Below are 15,384 nucleotides of genomic sequence, written 5' to 3' on the forward strand. Positions count from 1 at the left end.
GACAGCTGACTTCACTTCCTATCTTCCTCCCGACACCTACCCTTGAGGGACACTGAAAGAGTTTTAAGCTGATCAGTGATCTCTGTGTTCGAGTGAATGTGTTCCTTTGGTCGTGGCACTGGTTCCTGGGACAGAATTCCTAAAACCCTTGTAGTTTCCCTGTGATGAGGATAAGAGGGGAGCTTAGAGCCGAATTGAGAGAGTCGCACTGACATACATACATTATCACCTGTGAAATGGGCGGCCCGTGGGATGCTGCTGCGTAGGACAGGGAGCCCAGCTCGGTGCTCTGCGATGACCAGAAGGGGCGGGATGCGGCGGTGGGAGGAACCTTCGAGAAGGACGGGGTATATGTGCCCCTATAGCTGATTCACTTTGTTGAACATCAGAAACTATTGAAAAGCAATTATACTCCAATTAAAAAAAAGGATAATTTGCCTGAATAACCATGCTTCCTTAAGCCAGCCAGTTATTTGTGGCCAGTGATGACTCATCATGATGGATGATCATCATCAACAAAAATAAAGCCTTACATTTGCATAGTATAAGCTAATTGAAGGCAGCCTTACATGTTATCTGATTTGTCGTTTGACCCTTTTGTCATTGCTCTGTGAGGTAGTTACAGCTGTTATTATTATAATTATGTAGGTGAAGCCATAGAGGCACAGTCAGTTTAGGTACATTGCCTGAAGTCACATCGCTGGTGCTAGCATCTGAATTTTTGTGCCTCCTTCCCAGATTTGTATGTTGAATCCATAATGCATAATTAACTTAGTGGTATGAAAAGGCAATAGATGTGTCTGGCAAATAGAATCTAAGGTAAGAGGCAATTGTAGTGATCCAGGAGAGAGAACAGGGTTATGGAGACGTGGACAGTGAGGGTAGTTTTAGACGTGGACAGTGAGAGTGAGGGTAGTTTTAGACGTGGACAGTGAGGGTCCTCCCTGGTGTCCAGTGGCTAAGACTGCATTCCCAATGCAGGGGGTCTGGGTTGTATCCCTGGTTAGGGAACTAGATCCCACATATTGCAATTAAAGATCCCCCATGCTACAAAAAGACCCAGAGCAACAAAATAAATATTTTTTTTTACAAATAGAAAAGGACGGTGAGGACCAAATTCTGGATATATTAAGAAAGAAGAATTGGTAGGAGTTGACTGACTTGAGGTTGAAGGTGCAAAAGAGGTTTCTGAAAGCACCAACAGAAAATCGTCAGAGAGGGAGCGATTCTTTCAATACGGAGGGAGTGGATGGAGGTGGGAGGAACACACAGATTCAGTTTGAGTCATGCCTATATTCCTGATCCATGCCAAATGTGAGCTAACAATGATGTACATGGGTTTTTCACACTTTTATTCATATGTAATACAATTCGCCCATTTAAAGTGTACAATTCAATGGTTCTTATTCTCTTTACAACATTGTGAAGCCGTCACCACAATCAATTTTGTAATATGTTCATTGGTCCCCAAAGAAAGCCCATACATTTTAGCAGTCACCCATCTTTCTTCTATTTCACCAGACCTAGGCTACCACTAACCTACTTTCTCTATAAATTTGTCTATTCTAGACATTTTGTAAAAAAGGAATCATGTAATATGTGGTCTCTTGTGACTGGCTTCTTTCACTTAGCATAATGTTTTCAAGGTTTATCCATGTTGTGGCATGTGTGTTTCATTTCTTTTAAATTGCTGAATTAATATGCCACTGTGTAGATAGACCACTTAGCTATGTATATTCAGTCATGATTGGATTCTTTGTGACACCATGGACTGTAACCCACCAGGTACCTTTATCCATGGGATTTTCCAGGCCAGAATACTGGAGTGGGTTGCCATTTCCTCCTCCAGGGGATCTTCCCAGCCCAGGGATCGAACCTGAGTCTCTTGTGTTGTCTACATTGGCAGCTGGATTCTTTACCACTGAGCCACCTGGAAGGCTACATGTGATACCTATTCATCAACTGATGAGTGTCTGTTGTTTCTACCTTTTGGTTCTTAGAAATAACGCTGCTATGAATATTTGCACGAGAGCTTTTGGGTGGGCATAAGTTTTCATTTTTCTTGGGTTTGTGTGTGGGACTGGAACTTCTGGGCCATACGATAACTCTTATGATTAAACTTTTGAGGACGTGCCAAACTGTTTTCCAAGGCAGGATTTCTACCAGCCATGTATGAGGTTTCCAGTTTCTCAGCCTCCTTACCAATGTGTCACTGGGGCTGATGAAAACTTCTGGTGGGCTACCTCTCCCAGGAAGATACTGTATCCCTTAAGTAAGAGTTGGGAGAAGAAGGAGCACTGTGTCCTTGACTTCACCTTCCTGGAATAGAGTTGCTGTCGCACTGATCTGCAAGTGGGGAGGAAATGGATGAGTCATGGTTCAAATGCTACAGACCCTCACTGTTCTTACCAAATTTTACTATGTTTTCTTAAATAAGTATTTCTTTATTTTCTGTATACCCTAAGGACAATTTCCAGAGACTTTAAATGTTAGGATTTAAAAGATAATTTTCACTAGTTATGCTTGTTTTGCTGGAGGCTGCAGAGCATTTTTCACTGTCATCCTGGAAGAGGAAACCTAAATGTTTGTAATTTAGAGCTGCCTAAGACTGTGGTGATTTACATGCAGCAGGGAAAACTGTTACACAGGGAACTTGTGCTCTACGAAACTGACTTTGAGAAACACTGATGTAGGCTAATCAAGCACTGCAATGAATGGAAAATTAGGTGAATTTGAAAGGGATAATATTTAATTATTAATGGAAAATATATTGACTGCACCCCTTTCAACAGTGGGATATTTTTATTTTTAATCATTTGATTATTTGTTATACTTGGTTGCACTGGGTCTTTGCTGCCGTGCAGGCTTCTCTCTAGTTACAGCGAGCAGGGGCTACTCTCTGTTGCAATGTTCAGGCTTCTCATTGCAGTGGTTTCTCTTGTTGTGGAGCATGAGCTCTAGTGCACATGGGCTTCAGTAGTTGTGGCACGTGCCCTCAGTTGCAGTTTCCTGACTCCAAAGCACAGGCTCAATAGTTGTGGGGCACAGGCTTAGTTGCTCCAAGGCATATGGGATCTTCCCAGACCAGGGATCAAACCCGTGTCTCCCGAATTGGCAAGCAAATTCTTTATTACTAAGCCACCAGGGAAGCCCCAGAATATTTTTATTTTTACTCTCAAAAGGAAAATCATATTTATCTCCTTCCACAAATTATGCATAGCCAAAACACTCCAGTACCTGATGCCCTTACATGCAAAGACATTCTAGAAGTTTGAGTAAACCACCAGATCCTATGCCTCTGAGTTTCACGGATCAGTTAATTTCCCAAAAATATTGGGAGGCTCTTTTTAATATTTGCCACATAGGACATCTTTGAAAAACCATTTACACAAATCATTAACATTTCAGATCTGAGAGGGCATTTGAGCATCAATAAAAAGAAGAATGCCATAATCAAGATTACGAAGGAAAATCTTTCAAACAGAATGCATTTAGCCTTCTAAAATGTCATTTATTCCCCATTTTTAGTCTTTTAATGGACATTGTTACAGACTGATTACAAATTTGGCATTTTGGGGAACCATCCAAATATGTAAGCTGAATGAAGAAAAATGGCAAATTTAATGGGTTCCCTTATTTTTGCAAGGCAATGCTACCCCAGTCCTACATTTGGACCTAGACTTAATTCCTATCCATATGGAAAAATCAAAATAAACTGAGTGAATAGTCATTTTACCAAAACATTTAATAAACAGTCTTCTAAATACATAGCTATTAAATATTTACATCCTTTCTATTCAAGTACTTGTCAAAGAAACTTGGAAAAGGAGAAGAATTAAAAGACAACAGTATGTATTAACATATGTAAAATAGATAGCCAGTGGGCATTTGCTCTATGACTCAGGGAACTCAAACCTGGGCTCTGTAACAACCTAGAGGGGTCGACGGGGAGGGAGGTGCGAGGGAGGTTCAAAAGGGAGGAGACATTGGTATACCTATGGTGGACTCATGTTGAGGTTTGGCAGAAGCCAACACAATACTGTTAAGTAATTACCCTTCAATTAGAAATAAATATATTTAAAAAAGATAGCAGCATGTACATTGACATCAGCCATAATTGGAGATTAAGTGTTCTGGATATTGTAATTATTGAATGGGGAAGTAAGAAGGGGTATGAGATGTCAGATTTACACAATTTTCAGAAATAGAGCTATTTGGTAAAACAAGGAACACTTAACGTTCATTATTGTAAGGGTTAAATCCCAGGGTGCTTTTCTGTTAGCATAATATATCTCTGAGACATTCTGCCCTTGAAGCGCAGTACAGCTGCTCTGGGCTCCATCCAACTTAGGCTAATATCTCTGTAATTCTTTATACGGCTAATAAAATCTTTGGAACCTTCTTACTGTGATTAAACACTAAGGCCTTGCCAAAGACACTTAGCAAAGAACTGGCATTGTAGGTTTCCAGTAACAGAATGACCATGGGCAGTCATAGCAATGATCAGAATCAAATTCTCTGGGAATTATGTCACATTTGAAAATAAGCAATTGGCATTCATTTCTGGCACCGTGGATTTTTTGGTCGATGCATCCCCCGCACAGTGTGTGCTGGAGGTGAACAGAATATGTCACTGGTGCCTCCTTTTCCATTTTGAAGTCCATATTGCTTCCCCAGAGAATCATGAGAATTATTTTTCTCTCCGTTTTTCCTTTTCACAAGAGATATCAGGTAATCCACTCATCCCACAAATTATTTGGAAGACGAGGAAAAGCTTGGGCAAAGTAAAATAACTTCCAAACCAAATAATGTGTCTTTTTGTCTCTTCCTCAGAATATGAAATGTTTTGAAATAAATAACAATTCTGGAAAAAAGTCTCCTCCCTGGACTTTAGAGTTGGGGAACAGAGCTCATCTTCCTTCAGACCCAAGGAACTCTGGCTTGATGACATCCCATGCTTTATCGATCAGAATAGTCTTTTCCTAAAGCTTTCTTTCTGTCTGAGCAGACCTTAAAAGTGCCTTAAAAGTCAGCACATTCAGGGCTTGCTCAGCTAAAGGGTTTCTGTTGCAGATTACTGTTGACCAGTTGCCTCATCCAGGAATCTGGGTTCTAGATTAAGCTTTGGTGACTAGTCCATAGCAAGGTTCATAAGCAAGAAGGGGTTCTAACGTGAGAGAATCAGAAAATCTGGATCACAGATGTGTGTTGAAACACAGGTTCAGGATCTAAAACTGAGGTGATGCGGTGCTTGTCAGGGAATATATGGGGCAAAGTCAGGGAAAGAAGAGAAATGAAAAGTGTCTAGGAAAAACTCATCCAACATGCCCTGGACTGACCCATCTTGTCACAAAGCAAGCCCAAGAGAGGACACTGTTCTTCCACAAATAGGAGTAATAATGGTTAGATGTGAACCAGGGATACAAAGATCAAGGGAGACTTTCAGAAGTAAAAAATGAGAAAGTGGGCACATGTACTTTCTTTCACTTCCTCCTAATGCCCCCATGAATCAAGAATAAAGCGATTTTGTCTACTGCAGGCATAAACCCACAAGAATGGGTTAATAGGAGGGGAGACAAATGCAATAACTGGGAAGCTGATGGACCAGAAATGAATGAACAGACATGAAAAGACTGGATGTTAACCATGATTGGAGAAGGCTATAGCGAAAGTTGCTCAGTTGTGTCTGACTCTTTGCGATCCCATGGACTATACAGTCCATGGAATTCTCCAGGTCAGAATACTAGAGTGGGTAGCTGTTTCATTCTCCAGGGGATCTTCCCAATCCAGGGATCAAACTCAAGTCTCCCACATTGCAGGCAGATTCTCTCCCAGCAAAGCCACCAGGGAAGCCCAGGAATACTGGAGTGTGTAGCCTATCCCTTCTACAGTGGATCTTCCTGACTCAGGAGTAGAACTGGGGTCCCCTGCATTGCAGGTGGATTCTTTACCAGCTGGGCTACCAGGGAAGCTGGGGGGAGACGGTTATGGAATTTCCTGGAAGTTTAGGACCTAGTGGCAATTATAACTTTTGAGAGGGAGGAGAGTGTGAAGCTGTGGCTAACATTGGAAAATTGGTTGCAAGCCTGTTTAAGGAACAGTTAGACCTAGAAACAGTGACTGAACCAAAAGCAACATTCATCCCTAGCACCCAGATTGTGGTATTGAAACATCCTACTTTAAAAAGAAAAATGTAGGGTCTTTTTGAAGAAATGGCTGATACCAAGTCGGTGGCAAGAAATGTACAAGATGAGTCTAAAACATTTTGTCTTATTATTTGAAAATGAAACTGGGAAAAACTTAAGGTCATGTAAACAGGAATCAGGAGCCAACTTGAAAAGACTGTTGTTTGTTGTTGTTTAGATGCTAAGTTGTATCTGACTGTTATGCAACCCCATGGATTGTTGCCCACCAGGCTCCTCTGTTCATGGGATTTCCCAGGCAAGAATACTGGAGTGGGTTGCCATTTCCTTTCCCAGGGGATCTTCCCGACCCAGGGATCAGACCTGAGTTTCCTGCATTGACAGGCAGATTCTTTACCACTGAGCCACCAGGAATATGTTTAACAAAAGACATGCAAAACCATAAGACAATGCTGGGAAGACCTAAAATAATGGAGAGGTATACTTTGTTTATGAACATGAAGACTCAATATTACTAAGAAGTCAAATTGCTCTATGGATTCAACACAATAGAATCAAAATGCCAACACTTTTTTTGTTTATACTTATGAAATAATTCTGAAATTTATGTGGAAAATCAAAGCACCTAATATAGTCAAAACAATATTGAAAACAAAAAATACAGTTGAAAGACTTCTACTGCTTGATTCAGAGACTCGCTATAATATGCTAATCAAGCCAATATCATTTTGCCATAAGGACAAGCAAACAGATCAAAAGAACGTATTAGGAAGTTCAAAAATATAACCACACATATACTTTCAATTTATATTCAACAAAATTATGAAGGGAAAAATCTTTTCAATGAACAGTACAGGAGGAACTGGAGACGTTTGTGGTGGAGGGTCGGGTGGGATGGGGGAGGAACTTTGACCCCTATCTCCTGCAATACCCAAAAGTTGAGATGACCATAAACCCAAATTAAAAGCTAAAATTGCGCTGCGGTGACCTAGAGGGTTGCGATTGGTGGGGAGGGCGGGTAGGGTGAGAGGCAAGCTCAAGAGAGAGGGGATATATGTGTATTTACAGCTGATTCATGTTGCTGTGGAGCGGAAACCAACACAACTCTGTAAAGCAATTATTCTCCAATTATTTTAATTATTTTAAATATTTAATTATTTTAAAATAAATTTTAAAACAACTTTGAAAGAATTTGTAATGATATTTCTATTTTTAATGCACTAAAGCGAAGGATTTTTATTTCATAAACTAACATTCTAGGACTAGCTTTCTAAGAACTCTGTACCTGTATATCATAACAATCTATACACTGTAAGAGTTTTTAACCATCCAAAATTGAGATATCACTAAGTTATGGAATTTTACTACTAGAGAATCTATACTAGCATTCGATCTTTTTTGACTTGTGTTAGATAACATATCTAAGTGCTTAGTATTGGGAAAATATTAGGAGATAAATTTTAAGTTATAGGTTTAGAGTGGCCTTGATAATTTATTTAGTACCCTGATCTGGAGTAAATTCTAAGATATCTAGTATAGGCCAAGGAAAATATTCAGAAGAACTGACAGTGGGAAAATAAAACTGTAGAAGTGAAGAAAAAACAAAAAACCTACAACTGTAAACTTCTAGAAGAAAACTGGGGACACGCCTGGTGGTCCAGTGGCTGAGAATCCGCCCGGCAACACAGGATGCACAGGTTTGCTCCCTGCTCCCGGAAGGTCCCACGTGCCTCAGAGCCACTAAGCCCACGTGCCTCGACTACTGAGTCTGAGCTCCAGAGCCCACAGGCCACACTACTGAAGCCCTTGCTCTGTAACAAGAGGAGCCACTGCAATAAGAAGCCTGTGCACTGCAACTAGAAAAAGCCTGCGTGCGGCAATGAAGACCCAGTGCAGTCAAAATTAATAAAATTATTTTTAAAAAAGAAAGGACATCAAAAGCACTAACTGAAAAAAAAAAAAAAAAAAAGCACTAACTGTGAAAAATTATTTACTTTGACTTCATAAAAGAATTAAAAATCTGTTCATTGAAAGATGTCAAGAAAATCAAAAGCAAAGTCAAAGACTGGGAGAAAATATTTACATTACAAACAACAAGTGAAATATTTGTGTGCCGAGCATATAAATAACTTGTACAACTCAATAATAAAAAGACAACCAACCCAAATGAAAAATGGGCTAACCATTTCAACAGACACTTAGAAAAAGAAGTAATATGATCACCAGGCATATGAAATGATGTTCAACATTATTAGTCCTCAGAGAAATAGAAATTAAAAGCACAATAAAATACCACTTTACACTAGAAATAAAAGCATACATTGTGAGTGGGAGTGTAAAATGATGCAATTTTGGAAAAATGGTTTGGCAGGTCCTTATAGAGTTAAATATACACATGCCCCATGACCTAGAAATTTCAGTTTAAATATTTATCCAAGACTAATGAAAACATATAGCCACAAAAAGACTTGTGCAAGAATATTTATAGCAGTTGTATTCACAATAGCCCCAAATTAGAAACAGCTCTGATATCCATCAGCAGAAGAAAAGAGGAACAAATTGTGACATACTAATTCAGTAAAAAAAAAGTACATATTTTATGACTTCTTTTATATGAACTTCAAGGATGAATAAAACTAATTAGACGACGAAAATCAGAACAATTGTTACCTATGAGTGGTGGAGATTATCAGGAAGGGGAAAAATAGGAACTTTGGGGGTGACAGAAATAATGTATTATTTTGACTGTAGTGTTTATTACCTAGATGTACTCATTTGTGTATTGTGTGTAAAATAAGTGAAATTTATCAACTGTGTATATAAAACCTATGCATTTCACTGTAGGTGAATTTTTTTTTTCTTTTTTTCTTTTTTTTGGCCACACTCCATGGCATGTAGGATCTGAGTTCCCTGAACAGGGATCAAACCCATGTCCCCTGGAATTGAAGCACAGAATCCTAACCACTAGACCACCAGGGAAGTTCCATGTATGTGCATCTTGATTCAACACACATTAAAATAAATATACTTTCCAAAGTAGTCTTTTTTGAAAAAGGAACTTGCAGAAGATGCAAACAAATAAAAACAAAACTAAAAACATGTCTTCAGTCTTGATCTGGCCTGAAATTTATAACTCTATTCTATTGGACTTTTAGGTCTAAACCACAGGTGAACTCAAGGTGCCGTCCATTCAGCATAGTGGATGCCTCTCCTTTCTTCTTGCCTCCCAGCTCCCTGCCTGTCCCCCACCTCAGAGGAGCAATATCCTGGCAAGTCCTTTTGGCCTTTTCCTTCTTTGACCAGGTTCTTGAGGGACTAACATCCTTTTGTTTTGGTGATATGCCTCTAAAGGCCTCACAATTTCTACAGATTGAAGTGTTAGTTGCTTAGTCATGTCCGACTTTATGGGACCCCAGGGACTGTAGCCTGCCAAGCTCCTCTGTCCATGGGATTTCCCAGGCAGGAATACTGGAGTGGGTTGCCATTTCCTTCTCCAGGGGATCTTCCCAACCAGGGATCAAACCTGGGTCTCCTGCTTTGCAGGCGGATTCTTTACAACTGAGCCACGTAGAAAGCCCACATATGAATATATATGTGAATTTTCTCAATTTTTTTTAACCTGGCCCAGGATCACTTGTTCAATGAATAACTGAATGAACTGATCCACTTCTGGAATTTTCATGAACAGTTCTTAAAGTGAAACCCCTCTTACCACTCTCAAAGGAAACCTCATCAAAGACCACTTAAGTTCAGGCTTACAATCTAAATAAATAAACAAGTGAATAAATAAAAGCTCCTTCCCTCTCTCCCTCCATCCAGCAGTCATTTTAATAAGCTATATACCTAGCTTAGGACTGTTCTCTGGATCAGGATTTGTGCTGAAAATATTAATACGTACATGAAGGCCTATAGGTATTGAGGTCTTGGGGGCCTTTTCCTTCTGATATCCATCTCGCTCTTCACCCAACGAGCAACCATTAAAAAAAAAAATGGTGTATCATGTTGCTGGAAAAGTGATTTCTGGTTAAGGGCAGCCTGGTGGTAACAAGCTCTGGGTTTGTTTTTATGGCTCTGTTTCATGGGTTTAATATATGGTATGTGTGTACAGCCTGACCAGCTTCTCCATTTAACTAGATCCCCAGAGGAAAGGGCCTGAACCTATGATTTTCTTATGTCTTGAGAACATCTGGTTTATTCTCTTCACTCAGTCTATTTAGTATATGCTGTTGCCTTAGTGGCAGGATAATTTCCAACAGCATGTCGTAAGCAGAAGGATTTGCATTTCATCTAAACTCTCTATGCATTCCACATAGGTATTGGGTAGTTGAAGTGTAAACCACCAAAACCTCTTTCCTGTTTCTCACTGTATTGATTCACCCTAAGAGGCTGGGAATCAAAATGTTTTCTGGCTGAATTCGAAAGCAAAGAACATCGGAGAGCAAAAACAACAACGGCAGGGTGCCGAAATTGTGGCCAGATGTCAGAACCAGCTCAGAAGTCTTACACAATCACTGAGGATGGAATACTCATCTTTGTTAGGCATTAAGTAGGCGTCTTCCCTGAGGGAGGGTTCGAATTCCCTGTTCCATCTTCCCAGTGTGCTGGACCACATTGGAGGAAGGAACTCATCAATTACAGACCACTCAGATCCCAGCACACTTTTCCAAAGCACTTCTTGTTTTTCAGGCCCCATATTCCCAGAACAAGCAAAATTTCATTTCTTGTTGGGTGGTAGGAAAAGTCAGAGCTGCAAGTGGAAATCTTTAGCCAGTGAGGATGAGTAAAGGCTGGTGGAGTTCAGTCTTCCTAACAGGCAGTTGTGTGGAGGGCTTCCCAGCTTCTACTCTGCTCCAAGCTTGCAGCTGCACTCCCGACCCCAGATCCCCAGTGTTAGGAAGCTGCTCCAGACAAAAATATTACCTCCTAGAGTTCACCCAGATTCCTGTTCCTATTTTCTGTCTCTCTCTTTAAAAAAATTTTTTAAATTTATTTTTGGCTGCAAAAATAAGTATTTTATTCTTAGTTGCAAGATGTGCTTCTTGCTAGTCGTGACCTATGGGCTCTGTAGTTGCCATGCGAAGCCTTAGTTGTCCCACAGCTTGTGGAATATTGGTTCCCGGACAAGGGATCAAACCCACGTCCCCTGCATTGGAAGGCATATTCTTAACCACTGATCCACCAGGGAAGTCCCTGTTTTCTCTTTTCTATCCTTAAATGTTTCCAGCTCGTGATCACCATCCATCTGAACTGACACACCCTTTTGCTGTCCTTTGAGGGAGTGGGGAGAGACCAGAGTATGAAGCCAAAATTAATTAAACTGTAAGATGTCATGTTTGCTCAGTAGTTTAGCTTTTTCCTACTTCCACAGGTGCCTCCATGAGGCAGATGATAAAAAATTAGACCAATGGTGGTTTCTCCGTGACGTTAAGTGGGAAGGGTAATAGTCAGAAACAACGTCTACGAGGCAGCAGGCTTCAGCAGGTGTTCAGATCGCTGTGGGATGAAGAGTATGAGTGAGGTGACTAGGGGATAACCCATCCTTTGCCTCTTCCAGGTTCTGGTGATTGTCAGCCTTCCTTGGTTGGTGGCCATATGGCCACCTCTTTAAGGTCAGTATCCTCAAATATCTCTCTGCTACCTCTTCACACTGCGTCTCCCCTGTGTGTCTGCGTCAGGCTTCTCTGCTTCCTCTTCTAAAGATACATGTGGCTGCATTTAGATCCCACTGGATAATCCAGGATGATATCCTCATTTCAACATCCTTTAACTTAATCCAATCTGCAAAGACTCTATTTCCAAAAGAGCTAATGTTTACAGATTCCAGAGATGAGAACCCCATGTCTTTGGGGGCCAGTCCCTTGGACAGCCAGGTTCAACCAGTCAATCCTAAAGGAAATCAACCCTGAGTATTGACTGGAAGGACTGATGCTTGAAGCTGAAACTCCAATACTTTGGCCACCTGATGCAAAGAGCTGACACATTGGAAAAGACCCTGATGCTGGGAAAGATTGAAGGCAGGAGGAGAAGGGGACGACAGAGAATGAGGTGGTTGGATGGCATCACTGACTCAATGGATATGAGTTTGAGCAAACTCTGGGAGATGGTGAAGGACAGGAAATCTGGTGTGTTGCAGTCCATGGGGTCTCAAAGATTCAGACATGATTTAGCAATTGAACAATAACAACATTCAGCCTATTACAATGTCTTTTGCCCATTTACAGTCTGGATTGATTTCTCAACTGCTGAAATTTAGGAGTTCTTTATGTAATAGTCTAGAATTAAATCCTTTGTGGATATGTGGTTCACAAATATTTTCTTCAGTTCTGGATCTTTTGCAGAACTAAAGTTTTGAATGAGATTCAGTTTATTGATTTTTCTTTTTTTAAAAAGCTATTTATTTACTTATTTGACTGTCCTGTTTCTTAGCTGCAGCACAATGGGATCTTTAGCTACAGCATGCAAGCTCTTTGTTGTGGCACATGAATCTAATTCTCTGACCAGGGATTGAACCCTGGCCCCCTGCATTGGGAGCACAGAGTCTTAGATACTGCAACACCAGAGAAGTCCCAAGTTTTCTTTTTACAGAGCATGCCTTTAATGTCGAGTCTATAAATTCTTTACCTAGCCCTTTGTTCTGAAATTTTTCTTCAAGTATTACCAGTGTATTTCTAAATTTTTTTATAGTTTTGTTTTATACTTTTTTCCCTAGAAGTTTTATTTTTGTTGTTGTTTAGTCTCTGTGTCTAACTCTTTGCAACCCCACGGCTGTAGCCCTCGGGGCTCCTCTGTCCATGGGATTTCTCAGGCAAGAATACTGGAGAGGGGTTGCCATTTCCTCCTCCAGGAGATCTTCCCAATCCAGGAATCAAACCCATCTCCCACATAGCAAGGGGATTCTTTACTACTGAGCCCCCAAAGAATCATATGCTTTACTTTTTATATTTTTTTTCTGTAAGTTTTATGTTTAGTATTTTACATTTAAGTCCATATTTTCCTGGCTGTTTGTTGTGAAGCTTTCTTGGATACTCTGGTGGACTGTGTCACTGTTCGTGTTATTCATCTTCCCTTTATGAGCTTTCTATAGCTGTTCCCATTGCCAGGCAGGAAACTAGGAATGTCATGTTCAAGAATTTCCACTGTAACTCTGATCCAGGGGTCAAGAGACCACCACTGTCACTGCAGACATCTTTCAAAGGCCACAGAGTGAGCGACCAGGTACCAGAACACAGCTACTGAAACCTCAAACTCCATGACTCTGCTTGCCAGATGATGTAGGTGAGAGGACACGAAAGGGATTCCATCTCACTTCTGCGTTCCAAATCACACCCAGTACATCTCACTGAAAATTTCCAATTTACCACCAGAGCTCTCTCACTGTGTCCACTGTACAGGCTCCAACATATGGGAGTTTTAGGGGGACACAAACATTCAGTCCATAACAGCCAGCAAACATTGATTCAGGGGCCATGGCTAAGACATTTAAGTTGCCAGCTCGGACCAGATTCCCAGACAAATTGGCATTCCGTGTCACTGAGGGAAAGATCAATTCTCTGTGCAACAGTGTTTATCCATCTTGTTATTCACTCGGGTATTCACTGAACATTTCTGAGCAATCATCTATGCAGGTAGCTGACGTTCTAGGGGAGGAAGACAGAAGTAGAGAGAAAATTCCAATGTACTGGGGTACGTGTTGGGCTAGAGAGAACTGGAAGGCATTCTGGGAGCATAGAGGAGAAATCACATAGACTGGGGCCCTTAGAGAGTGTGTCCTGGGGCAGGCAGCACTTAAGCTGAGAGCTGAAGGATGAGTAGATGCTGAGCCAGTCGGAAAGGGGGGAGGGTTTTCCTGGCAGAGAGGAATTCATGTGCACGTGGTGGAGACATGAGAAAACACTTGTGTTCCAGGAACTACCTTAACTCAGTGTAAGAGGAGACCAGATTCAGAGCTAGAGTAACCCAAGCTAGAGACACTCAGTCAGATGCTAAGGGGGCTTGTTTTTCACCCTGGACTTAATGAGGAACCCTGGAGGATTGCAAACAGGGGAGTGCCATGACCAGATTTACATTTCAGGAAGATTAATGAGGCAGCAAAGTGGAAATCAGGGATTCCTAGGTGGCACAGTGTTAAAGCAAACGCCTGCCAATGCAACAGATGCTGGAGATGCAGGTTTGATCTCTGGGTCAGGGAAGATCCCCTGGAGGAGAAAATGGCAACCCACTCCTGTATTCTTGCCTGGAGAATCCCATGGAAAGAGGAACTTGGTGGGCTATAGTCCATGGGATCGAAAAGAGTTGGTCACGACTAAATTGACTTAGCATGCACGCAGTATGAAAATCACCTGGAAGACAGGAGTGACAGGAAGAAGGGGGCAAATTAGGAGTCACCAACAGAGAGAAGTGAGAGTTTATAGCCCAAGGTGGAATGGGGAGGAGGACAGGGATTTAAGAGATCCATAGGGAAGGGTTGTCAGAACCTGGATGGATAAAGGAGAAGAGAAGCTCCTGGCTCAGGTCCTGGGGATAGATGGAGGAGCCACTCACTAAAACTGGGATGCAGAGGAGCAGCACCAAGATGGGGCCTGGGGTGGGGACTCAAGTGGCCTCAGCTGTGGACCCAATGGCTTCAGGATGCCATTTGGCACCCTAGGGACATGTTGACTGGTTGGATACACAGATAGAAGAAGAACACATTTTGAAATTTTCTTTTTTTTTCCTTCCTTTTCCCTAAATGTTCTCATCATTCTTCTAGCCAATCAGCAGTATCCATATGGCCTCAAAGAAAATTGAAATGCAATAGCAGTAGAAAAGAGGGAAAAAAATTAATATCCTCCCCCCCCCCCATTTAAACTAAGCTCAAAAAGGGGAGGCAATGAAAGGAGCAGAAGTTGAAGTTTATGCCATAAAAAGATGAGGATGCAAATGCTCCTTTGGGCATAACCAACCAAGAATCAAATACAGAGTTTGGGTCTCTTTTGCCTAAGCCGAGGAATCCAGGCCACTTATACTCTGGGAGAAATTACCCATTCAGGTTGGAAACTGTTTCCTATGACAACTGACTAGGGTGCAAAATTTTGAGATTAATGATTACACTTCACAAGCAATAACATTAAGCTTGTGAAGTTCAGATGTTTCTTCCGATAATCTCTAGAGGTGGTTTTATAGTTACAAGATGGGGAACAGGATGGTTATAAGTCTTTACCCAAGGGCCTTCATTCCTGTGACTATTTTCTGCTTCATCTGA

The sequence above is a fragment of the Muntiacus reevesi genome, chromosome 17, assembly GCF_963930625.1.
Source record: "Muntiacus reevesi chromosome 17, mMunRee1.1, whole genome shotgun sequence".
NCBI lineage: Eukaryota > Metazoa > Chordata > Mammalia > Artiodactyla > Cervidae > Muntiacus > Muntiacus reevesi.